Source organism: Pinus tabuliformis, chromosome X (assembly GCF_031772625.1).
Source record: "Pinus tabuliformis cultivar Carrire ecotype Pingquan chromosome X, CPIR1, whole genome shotgun sequence".
Taxonomy (NCBI): domain Eukaryota; kingdom Viridiplantae; phylum Streptophyta; class Pinopsida; order Pinales; family Pinaceae; genus Pinus; species Pinus tabuliformis.
In genome coordinates, this window is record NC_142308.1 from 1,109,840,122 (window position 1) to 1,109,859,209 (window position 19,088).

The following is a 19,088-nucleotide window of genomic DNA, read 5'->3' on the forward strand; positions in this document are numbered from 1 at the left end:
GGTAGTGCAACATTCTCCTTGTTATCTGTACCCTATGGAATTGCTCACTTTTTATCCCATTTTCCTTTGTTCTTTACATTACCTGTCCATTTTGGCTCAGTCTCAGTTCTACGCTTTGATTGTTTATAGCAATGCTTTAGCTTTCAAATGGCCTCCTCCAATGATCTAGGTTCATCAAACTCAATCCTATATTTGAATGCAAAAGGTAACCCACTAAAAAATCTTTGAATCTTATCCTTCTCCTCCTTGAGGGAGGGCACATACCTCAAGAGTTCGAAGAACTTACTTGTGTACTCATCATCTTTCATGGATCCCATATTTAGTTCATAAAATTATTTTTCCTTGTCATTGAAGTGTCTTTGAAAAATACTTCTTCTGAATACCCACTCAAATTCACTCCAAGTGAAATCTTCCTCCTTTATGTGCCTGAGATTCTTCATGTATTTCCACTAGATGTCTGCTTTACCTTTAAGACTCAAAGTAGCCACTCTAGCTTTCATGTTCTCTGAGTAGTGATGCAACCTAAAGAACTTCTTCATACTAAGCAACCATGCCTCTGCATCTTGTGATATCTTTATCTCTCCATCAAAAGTAGGTGGATTTTCCTTATTAAACTCATCTGGAAAGTATCCCCTATCATTCCTGTTGTAAGGATGATAACAATGACGATCATAGTGCCTATCTGAATCAAAACTAGAATCATACATGTGTCTACCCCTTCTTCTCTCTGGAGTGTCCAACAATCTTCCATCTCTAATTGTATTTTTTCTATCTCGTCAATGACTGCCATGTGATCTACTACCATATGCCCCATTAGTTTTATCTTCCTGCTCATGATTCATCCGTAGTGGTACTTGTCACTGCAAATTTGATAAGCTCTGAAGTATTACTGCATTCACCTCTACTAACTTTTCCTGTGATTGTAGGATTCTTTCATTATCTGGCTTACAACTTCTTATCTCTTCCTTTGGGCTTCTCAATGTCATTGTCAAGTTGGAAGAGTTCCCAACACATTGCTCTTTGGATATGTAGGAAGAATCTTTGTAGTCAACCATCTTGCTAGCCATTTTATATTTCTTCCTACAAGGCATAATATGTAAGATAAACTAAATCAAAACAAACCAACTTACCTTAGTATAGCTTGCAGAGGATACCTTGTCTGCAAAATTGCCAAATCAGCGTGATACATGTATAACATAATCATACAACATATAGACATGCACCAATAAATGTCACTCTAACTAGGATCCAGTCATCAATTCAAGGCGATATCAACAATGCATGCTCTGGCATCATGCATGACAACAACCATTACTCCATTATACCCATTGCCACATGCAACCAATAGTATGCATAGGGAATGCCAAATCAACTACACCTACACATAAACTCATGTAGTCAAACATAAATGATAAAATCTTATAATCAAACTACAAGACTGATACAGGTAGTCCAAATATTCAAGAATGTAACCTAACATACAAGGATGTAAGTAGGCACCATAAAATCAACAAGTAAATGACATACAATCCATACGCAATCAGTCACCTACTTATGACAATGCATTTCATGAAATTAATACCAAATTCTCCATGATAACCATACTACAACCCTAATCAATCATCAATCGAATGTAACAAGTATATAATTGTAAGAGAAACACATGCAACTGACATGCATGCATGACCAACACATAGCCCATCCAGTCCGAGGGGTGAACCATGCTCTGATACCACTATGTAGCGCCCTCCTCCCACATATACACAAGCAACGAGCCATTCAGGGTAAACATGTGACAAGAGGCCACTATGTTATGATTCAACCTCCTCAGTTACATTAAGGAAGTGGAAAAGATGGAAACACACCATACATACATCCCACCATCATCAATAGAACCCTCAAAGGACAAGTCAACCACTCAGACAACATGTCCCTAGCTCCCACTGTTGTTTTAGGTCCCTTGGGCCATAGTCACTCTCATGCTATGGGAAAGGGAGCAACCAACAACCTAAAGTTTCTCTCACAAGCCTACCTTCTAGTGATTGTGGACCAAAATTGTCAGTGTTGTGCCAATGACCCTGGGATTTAAGCCACTTTTTCAGGCTCAGAGCCCTGGACACTGCCCATAATTGATTCATCTCTTCAGACTAGTAAAGTAACATGGAAATGAAAGTACTAAAGCAAATACTTTGTCAAGACCTTGACTGGAACTTGTTGTGCTGTTCAACAACCCCCCCATTCACTGATTTAATAGTTAATATTCTATTAATAAATGGGGACCCTTTATTAAAAATCCTCAAAGAAAAATTTAGCACTTAGGTAGTTTCTTTTTAAATTTTTAGAAATAAATTAAGATATCAAGTCAAATCCCTTTAAGGCTAGCAAATCTTGCTTTCATTGCATATCGTTGGACCAAGTGTTTCAAAGGATAATTAACAACTAGGATCCACAAATTGCGATGGGAAGGATCACCGCATTTAACTTAGGATATCATTAGAGTTTCCATTTAAAAGCTAAGATTGAATGAATTTGTTGTAAACTAAAGTGCCTATCACAATCACATATAGTCTTTTATAAAATATGCAACTTACAAAGCCTGTCATAATATGGGAACTGCGATATTGTGGTAAAATGAGCCAATACTTATCGCATCGTGACACTTTACTTAAAAGCCAATATTGTGAACTACAAAAGTTTGCGAAGTGCGATAGAACCTGGACCTAATAAAAAAAAATGTTATAAACTATAAGTTAAGTCTGGAACTTCGTAAAAAGGAACTTTGTGAAGTAATTATTCATTTAGGAAAAGTACACTCTAAACAATGAAAAGTATGCGCTCACCTTGCATCCTGCAAAATTCTAGACAACTCTCGAAAAATCCACAACCGAAAATGTGATAGTGTGATTTGCGATATTGTGATAATCTTATCACAATCGCATAATTGGAATTTCACACTTTAAACTTGCCACCTTAAAATTTTCTCTTGCTCGTTTGTGATGCAGTAGCTTAAATGAGTAATAAAGACAATGATAAAAGATCTTAATGCATATTTAATAAGTTTAATGGCATTTATGTTGAGAGCAGCTTGACGTGATTTGATATATTTTCATCTGCGTTTTGAATAAAAGCTACTTTCTTGTCACCTTTCGAGGTTAACTGTATCATTTAATTCTCACTGTCATTCTTTCTTTGTGTTTATCCGATAACTTCCATTTGCTCCATTTCAGGAAACCTCTGCAGAAAACATCATTAGAAAGAATGGCGAAGAAGGGAAAGGCGACTGCATCTGAGAAATCAGAAATGGTACTACTTTTCTACGATACCACATGCAGCAAGGACGGAGGAACCACGACATGGAAATCCATGTATAACCTGTTAGAAGAAGAGAAACCCAGGTCACTGGTAACAAAGGCCACGACTAATGCTCAGGAGTCATCGGATGCCTCCTATTTTGAGACTGCATGTTCATTATTACATTGAATAGCTGCGAGGTGAAATATAATACCATACATGGATATGGTAAAATGGGTAATTGTTGAGGTAGACATATCAGATAGAAATTGAAATAAGAAAAGGCAACAGGTCATGGGGTCTTTCTCACCAGAAAACCTACGACTAATGTACCAGCTACAAGAGCCTCAAAAGCTCTAGAACAAAGAATTCCTTGAGAAATTAGCCAAAGAGAATGAGGACCTTTTAGATGTTACATAGACCTGGAGGTCAAGCATAGGAAAACTCAAACGAGATAAAACTGGTATATACTCAATAGCATCCATCTCTCCCCCTCATAGTTTCACAACAATGACATGTAGGTTATTTGGTAGACCTGATAGCACCAAAATTTCCATGGAAGGCTCCTGTTAATAGATGCAGCAGTTAATGCAACAATTATGAACTGGGGTTAGATTTTATCAAACAATTTAGCAAAGGCCATTATGGAATATAGAAAGAAGAGAAGTGTTTCTTCAAGGATTTTTCCCCTTTTCTTTATGAGTGCTTTTGTTATGGACACAATTTGTTTTAGTTATCAGTTTCTGAATATGGGATGGAAGTGGACTGTACAAAACCCACTCCCCATCCATATATACCATAAAATTTTGTGGGAATCTCAATTCCACCCGTATTTTTATAAAATATGTCAAGGTGTTATGATGCTTATTCATAAAATAGTTTTTTATAGAACAATCCCTAGGTTTTATAAAGAGGCTGAAGTAGATATCTTGCCAATAGAAAGATGGTTTGGGGAAGAGACATTCACCTACATTATATTTTTTATGAGCAATACTTCTCGACATGTCCTCCAATATTATGTCCCAGAAATTTTTTTGGCCAGAGAAATAGCCTATGAAACAACAGGGGAAGGCAATTTAACCAGAGGTTTGAAACAACAGAAGAAAGCCATTTGGCCAACTTTCCCCTTACAATGTGGTGCTTTTTCACTACACAATTATGGACATGCAGTAAACGAAGAAGTGATTATTATGTCTCTGAGATTGGCTACAGTTCTAGGAAGGAAATACGACCCAAATCAAATTGCTAAGGAATTTACTACTATGGTAAAAGTCAAACAATTCACCCATGAAGAGGATGCCTTTGATGACCTCTTCCTACAAGAAGATTTTTTTTTACAAGTTCTACATATGGCATCATTATTGTTGACCCCAGAAGATATTAATGCTTTCCATGTATATAGGAATAAGAGGTTGTTAAAGCTCCCATTAGACCTATTGCAGATTGAACCAATAAGAGAGCCAACTCCTAGCATAAGATTGGAGGGAAGTTCCAAAGAAAATTTTGAAGAAGAAACCCAAGAGAAGTGAACTCATGAGTCAGAGAACTCAAAATGAAAATATCAAAATGGAGGAAACACAAATAAAGTGTCTGAGAAAGACACAACTAGAACTACAAAGGAAATGGGTGAACAGGCCTTGGAAAAGAAGCAGGCTGAGGTTGCTTCTAATTCAGCTCAAACAGGTAAAGCTCCAATCATTGACCTAGAACAAGAATGGGAAAAATTCAATAAGAAGCTCCATACAAACACAAATCTTGAGCAAAAATCTAAACTACAAACCCCCAAGCAAACCCAGCATAAAGAAAATCCAAGAACAACAAAGGAAGGAACTATAGGTAATTAGGATATTAAGATTATTCCTGTTATTCCTACTTTAGAAATTGTCTTAAGAATTGAGAAAATACATCTATTAGATATATTCTACATTCCTACTCATAAGGCTGTAGTCAAAATACAAAGGAAGAAAATAAAAATGGATGCCATGGCTGTTACAACTTCTGAAAACGAACCAATGGATATTGTGTGGAAGGACACGCCTATCGACCCATCAGAGAATCTCACAAAGTTGTCACAGTTTGCAGGAGCTTATGCCACAACCACCATCGACAAGGCAACAGAAGTATGAATGTTGCTGAAGGAAAAGGAATAGAAAATTATGTTGCTAGAACAAATATTAGCCCAACAAAAAAATATTTAGCAAGCAAAATTACAGGTAACCCAACTTCAAAGGGAATTCGAGCATATGAGAGTACAAAACCAGGCCAGCATATCAGAAAAGGATGAGAAAATTTGTCAAATGCATGCTATAGTAGATAAACTCAGAGAAAACCCACAAATTAATGAATTCATCAAAGAAGCATTCAACCTCAATTCCTTATTAATGCAGCAAGAGGAAATATTATGCCAGAAAATCTCGCAAATAAATCCTTACTACTAGACTAGTGATAAATTAATGAACCAAGTAATTGATATGAGGTTTGAGTACGAAGAAATCCAGAAAAAGGTTTCTGAATTTATCACCTAGAAAGAATTGGAGGATGGAAGGAGGGTTGACCTACCAAAAGTGGAATAGTCCCACAAAGATCTTATGTTCACAGATTGGGATTCTCAGTTGAAACAGGCAGAAAGGGTAACAATGATAGCAGTAGGAGTAGAAAGAAGCATAATATAAGCTGTAAATGAAAACCTTCATGGTTCCAACCTTGTTAAGGAGTGTGTACCAGGGTTTCTACCAAATGTCAAACAACTAGAGTAGCAGTGGAAACAGACAGTGCAGGAAAAAGAAGAGGCAATTAAATATCTAAACAAGCTGAATTGGGAGACATACTAGTAGTTTCTAGTAAAACCACACAGTCAGTGGATGACTCTGAGGTGTTTAACAACCTCTACAAAAAATACGGTGCCAACATTAACAGATGCCATATTTTCTAGGCAATTAAAATCTACAATCAACCAACCACCTCATCTCAAGCCAATGATTGATATTTGTGATCTCATAGATCAAGTTGAAAGGATCTAGTCATTAATTTATTTTAGTTTTAGTTTTATTTTTTCCCGTTCTGAGGAAGGTTGTTTGAAAGCTCCTCAACTATTTTTGTAATAATCTATTTTGAGGCAAGTATTTTAGTATTTAAAACCCTCTCATGCATTTAGATAGGGGTCAACAAATTTTATCAAAAACATTTTTCAAACCATTACGCTTCTGTATTTTTGAGGAGGTTTTGATGAAATGAATGGAACAGGATCTATTTTTCTTTGAATATCTATCATTCTCTACTAAAAGGCACTTTTGTACTCTTAGAATGTGTTGGATTGAATGAAATTTGGTCAATATTGTTGAACCACATAAGAAGGACTTATCATATATGGTACTTTTATCGTATGATTATGTTTTATTTATGTATTAAGCAATACTCTTTCTCTTGATTATTTTATGTATGAAAGTCAGGATTATAGTTTTGCATTATTGCACTTCTATATGATGTTAGCTATGATTCTGTGTTGAATACATGAACGATTTTTATATGCGATATATTTCTCTTAATTGTTTTGTCTAACTATTTATCTAAAACAATTATCGTTAAACGATTTCATTTCTTTTGGCAGTTGAATAATCTTTATTACAATTGTTGTAAGACATCATTGTAGATCACATATCTTATTTTATTCCTGGGTATATTTATAGTTAGATAATGTTAGATTAAGATATATGCATGTGTTTAGTAGTTAGATTAGATTACACTTAGTTGAATCATTTCTCTTTACATCGTATATTATCCCATCAACATTATCAAATCAACCCTCTCTGTGAAACTGGTCCTATTATCCCGAGTTGGAGCCACTATACCAAATGGAAAAGGAGCTTCTCTCAAGGTCTAGACTAGGTGGTTATCCCCATGTTGTCGCAACAATTTTTGAGGCTTCACAGATCCCTACTAGCCATGACAGGCATTTCGTCAAACATATCATCGACATGTAACCTATATGTGTAAATAACAGAGTTAAGTGTAGGGATCTCATACTTATCTGAGAATAGCTATGAACCATTGTTCCCTCAACATTATCATCTATTAGGTCATAAGCACATTATCCATTCACATACAAGTAAAAACATGTTGAGAGACATACATAGTTGTTGTCATGGAAAATTTTAGGGGTGAATGTTCCCTTAGGGGAAATTAAGGGGTTTTAAATTTTTAGTGGGTGAATATTTTGTATCATAGTACATTTTTACAAATCACTTAAAATAGCCCACCTTATTTTAAGGGAGAGGGTAAAAAAAGGTAAATTTAGCCCTTGAAATTAGGAGTTACAACCTTCCATTCTCCCTAATTTTCAAGAATAGGTTTTTTTTAAGTGAATCCTATGGGCCAAATACCATATTTATAAAAGAGGTATGGTAAATTAATAAAAATATAAAGATATGAGAGGTATGGTAAATAATAAAACATTTTTTATATTTACTCCATAAATCACCTTATATACATGCAAGGGTGTAAATAAATAAAAATATAAATAAAGTGGAGGTATGGTAAATAAATAAAACCTCTTTTATAACTTACTCATAAGGTATGGTAAATAAATAAAAATATAAATAAACTAGATGTATGGTAAATAAATAAAACCTCTTTTTATATTTAGTCCATAACCGTCTTTCTATTTATGAAGGGTCAAAAAAGAGGTTTTATTTAAGTGAATCCTATGGGCCAAATACCATGCGCTAGATTATTATTAATACCATGCAAAAAAACATTATTAACCCTAATATTATTATTAATAAAAATAAAAGTGACACATGGGATTGACCCATGGTATTCACATGGAATGTAGCCTATTTAAATGGGGGAATTAAACCAGCATAGATCCATATTTACTCTGGATCTACTAAGCCCCAAGAGGGATCAAATATCGTGATATGCAAACTAGCATAGAGTGAAAAATTATTTGATCCCTCTTGGGCCTTGGTGGATCAAGAGTAAAAATGGATGTTGTAATTTAATGTATGTTAAACATTTTAACTTGGTTAAAATAAAAAATAAAATAAAAAATAAATTATTATTTTTATTAATTTTTATAAATTACTAATAGTAATTTTTAAGCTCCAGGTTTATGATAACCCATGGTAATACCATGGTATTCATGTGAATTCATGTGAGCATAGACTATTTAAAGGGGAAATTCTATCATCTTAGATCCATCTTAATTATGGGTCTACCAAGTGCTCAGAGGGATAAATAGATTTCATCCCCCTAAGAGTGGTAGATGTGGAGTTAAGATGGATATAGGTTGGTTTTTATGATAATGAAGATATTAAATAGACTTAGGAAATTATATTGTAAAAACATAAGGTGAATTGTTAAAGCTACATTTAGACACTTCACAAAATTTAGTAAAAAATACCAATACTCCATTAATATTGGTTTTTAACTTTTTCCAATTTAACAAAAAAAGTCAAAAAATTGAAACCTTATCACTCTTTCTGCATCACCCTCGTAGAATTTTTATCACCATTTAACATTCTCAATATGATATCTTCATGAGAAAGTTTAGGTACTGATGTTGGATAAGTTGTTTGAAAAATAAGCTAGTTTGTACAACCTTTCATCTTCTGTTCTATTCTTAGTTTGTCCTAATGATCTGTAGGGGTTGGAGCCACTGCACCATATTTTCCTAAAAGGTGGAGATTGTTCACCAAAAAGGAAATTAATCTACATGTTACAATGTTGTTAAAAAATGCGAGACCTATGAGGGTAGTGAATTATGCTAATAAGAAATTTAGATTGGGAGAGATGTAATTAAATTTTATTATTTAATTGAATATTTCCAATTAAAATAATAATAAATCTACATTTATATATTCATATATTGATTGGAAGGATTCTCACAATGGTCACTTCTTTCAATTAGATCCCCTTCAAGCCTTTGGGATACCTAATACTTTCTTATATAATATAGTTGGGGCTTGCTACTTGTTGGCGTGTTGGGGTAAACAAACTTGATGTGTTTTTTTTTATCTCGCAGTTGGAGTCTATGGAATAAGAAAGAAATTTGATAACTTGAAAAAAGTGGTAGCTTGACAAAAGTTGTAGAGAAAAGATTAATCTCTCCTACCTTGACAGAACTCGTTGTCAATATCAACACCTACAAGAACTTTGTTGTGGAATATTATCAAAACTAATAGAAGCATATGAAAGAGTGTATTGTAAGAACCTTGACAAACATGGCCACTAAAACTTGGAACATTGTTTGTAGGAAGAGAAAATTATGTTTCTTTTTTCCAAACATGTATGTTGTCAATATCAACACCTACAAGAACTTTGTTGTGGAATATTATCAAAACTAATAGAAGCATATGAAAGAGTGTATTGTAAGAACCTTGACAAACACGGCCACTGAAACTTGGAACATTGTTTGTAGGAAGAGAAAATTATGTTTCTTTTTTCCAAACATGTATGTTAGTAAATTACAGTTTAATGAACATGTTTTCTTATTATCACATATGGTTTCATACTTTAACAAAACATTCGCCAAGACTTCACACAGTTTTATTATTCAATAAAAGATTTTCCAAGATCTTACAAGATTTTATAATTCAGTGAAAGATTCTCCATCACTGTACAAGATAATATAATCTGGTCAGAGATTCGCCAAAAAAATTATATATATACATATTATATTATTGATAAAATTGCCTCCCATTTTTCCTATGTATCATGGGTATTAACCCATTTATTATACATATAAATTTAGGGTAGTTCTTAAAATTTTCCCTGGTTGTCATAAAATGTGTATATAACTAGCATAATAGGAACATAAATATAATAAACATATGAGCCATCAAGTCCATAAATACATTAGTACCTTGACAGATGAAAATCAAGGGAATGGATTTCTCATTAATGAATGCAATGAACCAATCGTAGATGGGACTACCACGTTCCACCTGGCCATAGAATGGTTGAGCCAAATATTTGTTTAGACATTCACCCTCGTGACATATTCCAAACATGAATGTGGGATCTCATAAAACACATCAATCAAAACCGATTCAGGATTTCCCAAGGCCATCCACCTCAACCCATCAAAGAGTGATACCACTTCATGGTCAGACATCGCAAAACCATCATCAGATCAGTCTTTATCCAAGCCTTCCAGGGTTCCAGGGAGTTTGTCCAACCAAGGCTCCAGGACTAGTAACTCAACCCACAGCTTTTACTGGACTCCAAAGAATTTGTCCAACCAAGGCTCGAGAACTAGTAACTCAACCAACCAAGGGCTCCAAAGCGTTTGTCCAACCAAGGCTCCAAGACTAGTAACTCAACCCAAGCTAAGGAAACATGAGAACCAACCAAAAAAAGAAATGAAAGTAAACCCACAATCACCATGGCTATCTAGGAAATGGCAAGGCTAAGTAATCCACTATCGATCTAGAAAATCCTCCATGCCAATGATATATCACAACCAAGAACCACATGCATATGCCATGAATGCCAAAAATAGTGAAGAAATCATACATGTGACTTAGTACCTACAAGAAAATATGATATAGCTATTGATGTCGATGCCTTCTTGCACTTTATTGCTCTTCCTTTACCTTCTTGCCCCAAAAATCCAAGTATACCACACCCCCCAAGAGTGCTCGAAGAAAACTCTAAGCATCCAAGAGTATGAGAGAGAGAATAATGAAAGATCTCCAAAACTAAACTGACAAAAGGTTACCAACTGATTGTCATAAGCCTTTTTATGAATGAGGCCTCTATTTTCTTCATTTTCCATCATTTTCTTTCATTTTCCACCTTACATGCAACCTGTGACCCTTCACCTCCATTTTCTCCTAATTTCCATTATTTTTATAAATAAATGTGCCAAAATGCCTTTTAATGCCTTAGCAATTTCCTTTGCCAAGTTCCTTAGCCATAAACAACCCAATGAACACCCCCTAGGATGTCTTTCCCAACATACATATTGGAATAAGTGTCCTCGTCATCCGTGGCTATTGTTTTTAACTTTACTATATGGAATTTTCACCAAGGTTGTTACATACATATGGCACTGTGTACACATTTTGCTTGGTGTCGTATACATGTGATGTTGTGCACATACTGTGTAGGTGGTGTGGTACACATATGGTACTCGTGTACATGTGGTATTGTGTACATGTCATACATGCCATGTTGCTGGCATGTGGTACTATGTATGTGCATTGTGTAGTCGTGGTGTTGTGACATGTGTATTCGTTGTGTTGTATTATGTGTATGTATATGTATTGTGTTGTACATTGGGTGTAGGTGTATGTATTTCATTGTGGTGTATACCATATGTAGGAGTATGTATTGTGTTGTGTTGTAAACTGGGTTTAGGTGTATGTGTTGTATGTCAGGTGTAGGTGCGTGAATTACATGGCATTTTATGTTGTGTGTGGTTATATGTGTGTGATTTACACTATGTGTATGTATACATGGTTGAAGAGAAGGAACTGGGTGTTTGGCGGGTGCGGCAACTGATTTGGTGTGTTTATGAAATAAATACAAAGGTAGAAGCTAAGGATTGATTAAATGATAAGTATTAGTATTTCATTTTAGTTTTATTTTGCGTGTGATTTATGATTCTGCTCTATGATGATTATATGTGATCTATGATTCTGGTTTATGATGGTTACATGTGATTTATGATTTTTATCTATGATGGTTGTGTTTTTAGCTAACCTTATGTGATATGTTTATACATTATGATTTGGTCAAAGATGACAATTTGAATTGTTGTGACAGGAAGCAAACAAAATTGCAAGTGTACCTTGTTGACGGGCCACCAATGAGGTATGATTAGAAGTTATTTCAATTTATTTTGAATCTAATGGAAATTATGTTCTTGGTACAGGAAAGCATGAAATCTCAGGTTGGGTAGTTAAAATTGATGGAAAAAATTAGTAGCAACAATAAAAGGAATTGGAACAGGCAACAGTATGTTGGTAAATCATTTAGGAGCGGGGCCATTGTGGGACACTGGTACCCAATAGTGTCCATTGATTTCCATGAGCATGCTATGACCGGTATGGTGGTTTTAAGGCAAGGATAGGCCTTGGTTTTTGGACCTTCTTATGTGAGGAAACCTTGTCGATAATTGGACTAGCTAAGATGGGGGTCCTAACAGAACTTGGAAGGTGTGTGACTACATGGAAGGGGGTGCCCAGATTTCCCGAGGGACTGTATAGCAAAGAAGGGAAGGTTAGGGATATTTTTTTTTGTCATTAGCATTTCCAGATGGAATCAAATGCATATTGGGAGTGTGCCCTAGAACAATGAGTTGGTAAATGTTCACTGAGAGGACAAGTGGCACAAGATTATAGCATTGGACATTAGATGCATATTTAACCTTCCAGTGGATTCTGGACTTCCTAGGAAGGAGGTGAATCCTGCTATTACTTTAAGGGTGGAGGTGTGAGCCTTTGGATTCCCTTATGGTGGATGTAGGAATCATATCATTTTATTTGTTGGTTGACAAAATATGCATATGTTTATATGTGTGTATTATTGTAAATATTGTATTGAGTTGGATTTATAAAGCTCCATAGACAGTATGATTATTTGTTGGGTGAAGAAAACGTGTATGTGTGTATATGTGGTTATTATTGTAAATATCGTATTGAGTTGTGTTATAAAGCTCTAGTAAATGGTATACTTGTCATGATTTAGCGTATGGTCATTGTAAATACTGCAACGAGCTATGTTATAAATCTCCATGCGAAGTATGTTTTGTTTTCAACAGTCTTACTAGTTATAGGTGTCATTAAATAGCGAGGATGGTGTTCCCCCAAGGGAGATGGTTCTGTAACAACCCTAGTTAAAAATCCATGTAAAAATATATAAGACCACAGTCATGGGACATGTATTCCAAGCTAAATGGTGGGGAAAAACATCCCAGTGGTTGTTCATTTGGCTTATTATGGGTACGGAAATTGGAAAAGGAAATTTAAAAGGATTTGGAAAGGAAAATGGCATTTTTGGCACATTTATTTATGAAAATAATGGAAATTAGGAGAAAAGGAAGGTGAAAGGTCACAAGTTGCATGTGAGGATGAAAATGAAGAAAAATAATGGAAATTGAAGAAAATAGAGGCCTCATTGATAAAAAAATCCTTTTGAGGATCACTGGGCAGGCTTGGTCAGTGTAATCTTTTGTCAGTTCAGATTTGGAGCTCTTATTCTATTCTCTCTCTCTCATACTCTTGGACACTTAGAGTTTTCTTAGAGCACTCATGGAGAGTGTGGAATACTTGGATGCTTGGAGCAAGAAGGAAAATGAAGAGTAGAAAATTATAAGAGGACATTGGGAACAACAACTACAATGGGTTTTTCTTGCAGGTACCGAGTTGCATGTATGTTTTACTCACTATTTTTGGCATGCATGGAATATGCATGTGGTTTATTGATCATGATATGTCATTGGCATAGAGGACTTCCTAGATTGACAGTGGATTTTCCTAGCCTTTCAATTTCCAGGATAGCCATGGCGTTGGGGGTTCATTTCTTTGTTTTTCTGGTTGGTCCTCATGTTTCCTTTAGCTTGGGTTGAGTTATTAGTTCTTAGAAGCCTTGGTTGGAAAAACGCTCTAGAAGCCCTGTAACATCTTAGGTTGAGTTACTAGTCCTAGAATACTAAGTTGGAAAAACACTCTGGAATCTCTTGGTGGGTTGAGTTACTAGTCCTAGAAGCCTTGGTTGGACAAGCAATCTGGAAGCTCAATGACAGTTGTGGGTTGAGTTACTAGTATTGGAAGCCTTGGTTGGAAAAAATTCTTTGGAGCCTTGGAAGGCTTGGGTAGAGACCAATCTAGTGATGGTTTTTTATGTCTAATCATGAGGTGGAATTATTGTTTGATGGGTTGAGGTGGTCTGGCCTTTGAAATCCCTAGTTTGGTTTTGGTGGATTTTTCCATGAGATCTAGCATTCATTCTTGGAATATGGAATGGGGTTGATTGGCTAAAAGAAATATTTGGTTCATCCAATATATGGTCGGGTGGATCATGGAAGTCCCAAACCTGTTTGGTCATTGCATCATTAATATGAGTTTATTTCTCCTTGTTATTTCATGAGTATTATACTGGTTCATATGTGGATTATATGGTTTTTGTTTCCTTGCTATTTATGTTGTTATTATGATGGTTATGGATATGTATTAAGACATTGGTGATGTATGGCTCTCATCATGTTTTTACTTGTAAATGAATGAATAATATATCTATGGACTAATAGATGATAATGCAACTAATGTGATAAGGAAACAATGCCTCATAGCAAATCTCAAATAAGTATGGGATCCATATGCTCAACTCTACTCTTAAGACTTGTAGATTTCATATTTGTGACATGTTTCAAGAAATGTTTGTCATCGAAAGTAGGGGTCCAGTTTAGTCCTTGTTGATTTTTTCTCAAATGTATCTTTTTTTCAATGCGAAATTTCATTTGTAGACTTGACATTGAGTTTTGGGCAGTGACCTGGGTTCTGGGCCTAAAAAAGTGGCACAAAACTCGGAGTCACAAGCACAACACTAGGGAAAAAAGACCTTGGAAGCTCCCTTTCCCTTGTGGGAGCATTTGGAGCCTCCCAGGAGAATCCTTGTCCATATCAAGGGAGCATCCAGGGGTTTGATGCACTAAAACTCCAGTTGGTCTCAAGGGCTAGTCTCAAGGGTTGTGGGAGTCAAATCATATCATAGTAACTTTTCGTCACATGTTTACCCTAGTTGGTTGGTTACTTGGGTAGATGTGGGATGAGGGTGTTACATTTCCTTTCATTTTTACCTTGGGAAATTGACCATATTATTTATGAATTTCACACCAAGGAATTGTGCTAGTACCATAGGCCAATCCTCTGACTCCATGCACCACCTGTACAACTTGGAATAGTTTACAATTGATAGTAGACTTCTGTTCAACACCAATATCAACTGGGTAACCTGAATTCTCTTCTTGCAACAATTTTTTTTGCTGATTGATCATTTAACTGGTTGATCATTCAACGTGGAAAAAGTTACACACCCACAACTTGGCCTCCACTAGTTCTTCTGATAGTTAGAACTAGCTAAACTAACAATAACTCAAATTAACTGAAATAAATTGCTACAAGTTAGCAATCAATCATGTAGAATTGAGCTCAAGTGTCTCCAAATAGAATTTACTCAGTTAACTGAGTGACAAGAGCCATGTCACCTTAGTTAACTACCTCCAAGTATTCTGTTGAAATTGAAATTCATATTTTAATCTAGTTTGACCAAGTCAAAGTCAAAACTAGATTTTCTTGCTGCATTTTCAACATGTGCCTCCTTCGAAGACATTAAAAGAATGTTGAGGAATTGATGCTTCACCGTGGATAGTTTGGATGAAAATATTTCCCACGTGGAGGGACACTTACAATGAAACTATGATATTGGTGCACCTCTAGGATGGAGTTCCAGAGACCCATGATCCATTTCATCTTCTAAGTTTGAATGATTCTCTTTCCTACCTAGTAATAAGATCTTTTGTAATATATTTTGTAATATGAATATATTTTTATGGCCTATTTTTCGATCAACATTGATTTAGGAAAGTTCTAGTCTTTGGGAACCTTGGTAACCCAAGAAATACACATAAAAGTCGTCTAATGAACCCCACAAACACAAAAAATAAAAATATTTTGGTTGTCTAAAACTTTAGTACTCAATTAATACTTTAAGGATTTATAATTGTATACTCTGTCACTATCTTATTTACTGATCAAATCTATCTTTGTAATGGATTAGATCATTTATTGATCGCTAAGTATTATCAGAAAGTTGGCTCCTTTTAAACTTTTACATTTTTTGCCGTGCTTATTCTTTTGTAAGATACTCTTTGATCTATAATTTATGTTAATGCCTTATTATAATACAACTTATTTTAAGTTCCAAAAATGGGATCACTTAACCATCAATATTTCATAGTTTAACTATTTCCTTTTGTACCTATCATCAATCTTACACTTCTCTTAAATATCTTATACAATGTTTGATCCAATGTTTGTGTTGCACAATTACTATAGTGGTACACCATGGAATTTACTCATCTCCTTTTGTTATTTAATAACCCACTTTTAATTCACCATACACATATATATTCAATGTATGTAAAATAGGGTTTTAATCCTTTTTAATTTAACTTCATATGTATGTATAAGTATTTACTTAATGCACCCCATAATTTGTTCCTCTTATTGATACATATTTGATATGTCTTGTATTCCAACATTGAAAATATGGGATGTAATAGTATTATCATAACATGGTGATTCGAACTGACGCTTTATCAAATCTTATATTGTTATGTAGTGCCAACATACCATAAGAAATTTGATTTCCATTAGCATTGTTTATATTTAATACATAAGCCATCATTAGAGACTAATACATGGACTAGTTTTGATTATGTGGAGCCATTCCATTAGTCCAACATGCAACGACCCATGTGGCTTCACATGAATACACTTGTTAACACCATGTATTCTAATCGATGACTATGGCTTGATATTTTCAATACAACAATGATTATCGTTAGGGTTTGGGTTTTGGCCTTATATAACTTTCCTCTACCAGTTGATTAAGTTATTTTTCCTTGGTGCTCCGATAGAGTTCCACTTTGCTCTGCAACAAATATCTCTCAGCATGTCATACTCTACCTTGGTTAAAGCTCTAGCTTATTTATTTTTCCATGGAAATATATGGTTGGGCATGCCATGGAAAAATTTTCCTATGGAAAGATTATTTATTAGTTAGTTTTCAATCCTACAGGAATACATTTACTTTGGATATCTCTTTTTATTTATCTTGTGTTATATTGTCATCTTTTTCTCTGTTATTTATTAATTTTTGGGTTTCCAAAACCCTAAACCCTAACTTATCATGTATTGTTTAGACATTGGTAACCCTTGGTTTAAATCTTTAGATTGTTCATGATTATAAAAGTTGTATTTAGCTAATTTATTTTCATAGAAACTATATATATTTGTACGATTTGAGTCCTTAATTGAATTATGTTGTTATGGCATATTTATTTCCAACCATTTTAATCATAATTTGTAATTTGTTACAGAGTCGCAACATGGGTTCTCGAGCATAAATTTTCCCTCAAGTAATTTGAGAATTAGACATTTACTTGTTTCTTCATTTAGAGTTATTTATTTATTTTCTTACTAGACCTTACTTATATTTTGTCTTCCTAAATATTCATGGGTATAATGGAACTTTGGTGAATCCTAAAAGCTTTTACTTCAATCTCTTATTGCAGAGATTTCCAATACCTAATGAATTTTCATCTCTTTCTCTTCAGGTCGGGTGTCCCTGAACTTGTGGTTGCTTCTTATGATTGTGATTAACTCTTTCAATGAAGACGAGACACTAGGGTTATATTTATTTTAAATTAGTTACCATGAATTCATTGCAGAACATTTCCTAAGAGAAAATTTTTATTTCTAAGGCATTCATGCCTTACATGTAACTGAGAAAAGAATGACCATGACTGAAAGCCTTCGGTCAGAGGGTACTATTTTTATTACTTGGGTCCTCTTGACTAGTTCTAGATATCAATTGTATATTTTTTATGAAATCATAATCAATTTTATTCTTGTATATTGTTGTTTTAAAAGATTGTTATAGAAATTTGTGCTTTCCTTCTTTAATTGCCATTCTTAGAATTTTTTTACATGTTTACAATTATTTTCGTGTGTACTTAATGAAAATTTGGGTTAATAGTTATAGGTTAACTATACCCACTATTAGGATTATTTATCCTTTATCATAAATATAAAGGTTAACTACATTTACTTTTTGTTCATTTAAATTATGAACTAGCCTTTCAAAGGTTTTCTATAGATAATTTTGTTAATCTCTCAGGATTTATTTAGACACTGTTATTGTCCAAACCCTTTATAGTTGCAATTTGTCTCTAGTGTCTCCACATTAGAATGGGGTAGTTGAGAGGAAGATCAAGAGCATAGTTGGAGTTGCAAGAGCTATGCTACATGATCAGGGGATGTCATTGCATCTATGGGCATAGGCATGTAACATAACACTTTACTTGTAGAACCGGAGTCAACATAAAATAATTGGTATGATCACACTAAAGGAACATTTCTCTGGGAGAAAGCCTAATGTGTCTCACTTCATAATTTTTGGAGGTTCAATTTATTTTCATGTCTCCCAAGATTTGAGGAAGAAACTTGAGCCTACAACAGAGTTGGGAGTTTTTTTAGGATACACCGAAACTCCACACAATTACCAGGTGTATTTACTTTCACTGAGGATAATAGCGGTGAGAAGAGATGACAATTTTTATGAGGAGAAGTCTATGATATGATCTATGGAATGAGATATGAGTATTCCACCAGAGTGGAATCTTCTAGTTCCAAAGGAGGAGCCTCAATATGAGCTGCAGGAAGTTGTGGAGGAGCCACAATTGGAGGAGCAAAGAGGAGGCCAAGTGGAGACACCCACTTAACTAGAAACATCCAGAGAAGGGAGAAAGAGAACCAGAGAAGCTGATAGATTGTTGTAGGATGCTAGGGAGAATGTGGGAGCTCCTACTTAAGTAGGTTGGAAGAGGAGGTCACCTGAGAGTTAAATTGGTTACATGGCTCTCATGACAGAACTCATTGAGTCAGAGCCTTCTTCATTTGAGGAAAGCGTTTTTCAACCTATTTGTATTGATGCATGGTTGAAGAATATGAATCCATCATGAAGAATAGTGTATGGGAATTTGTGTTGAGACCAGAATGGAAATTAGT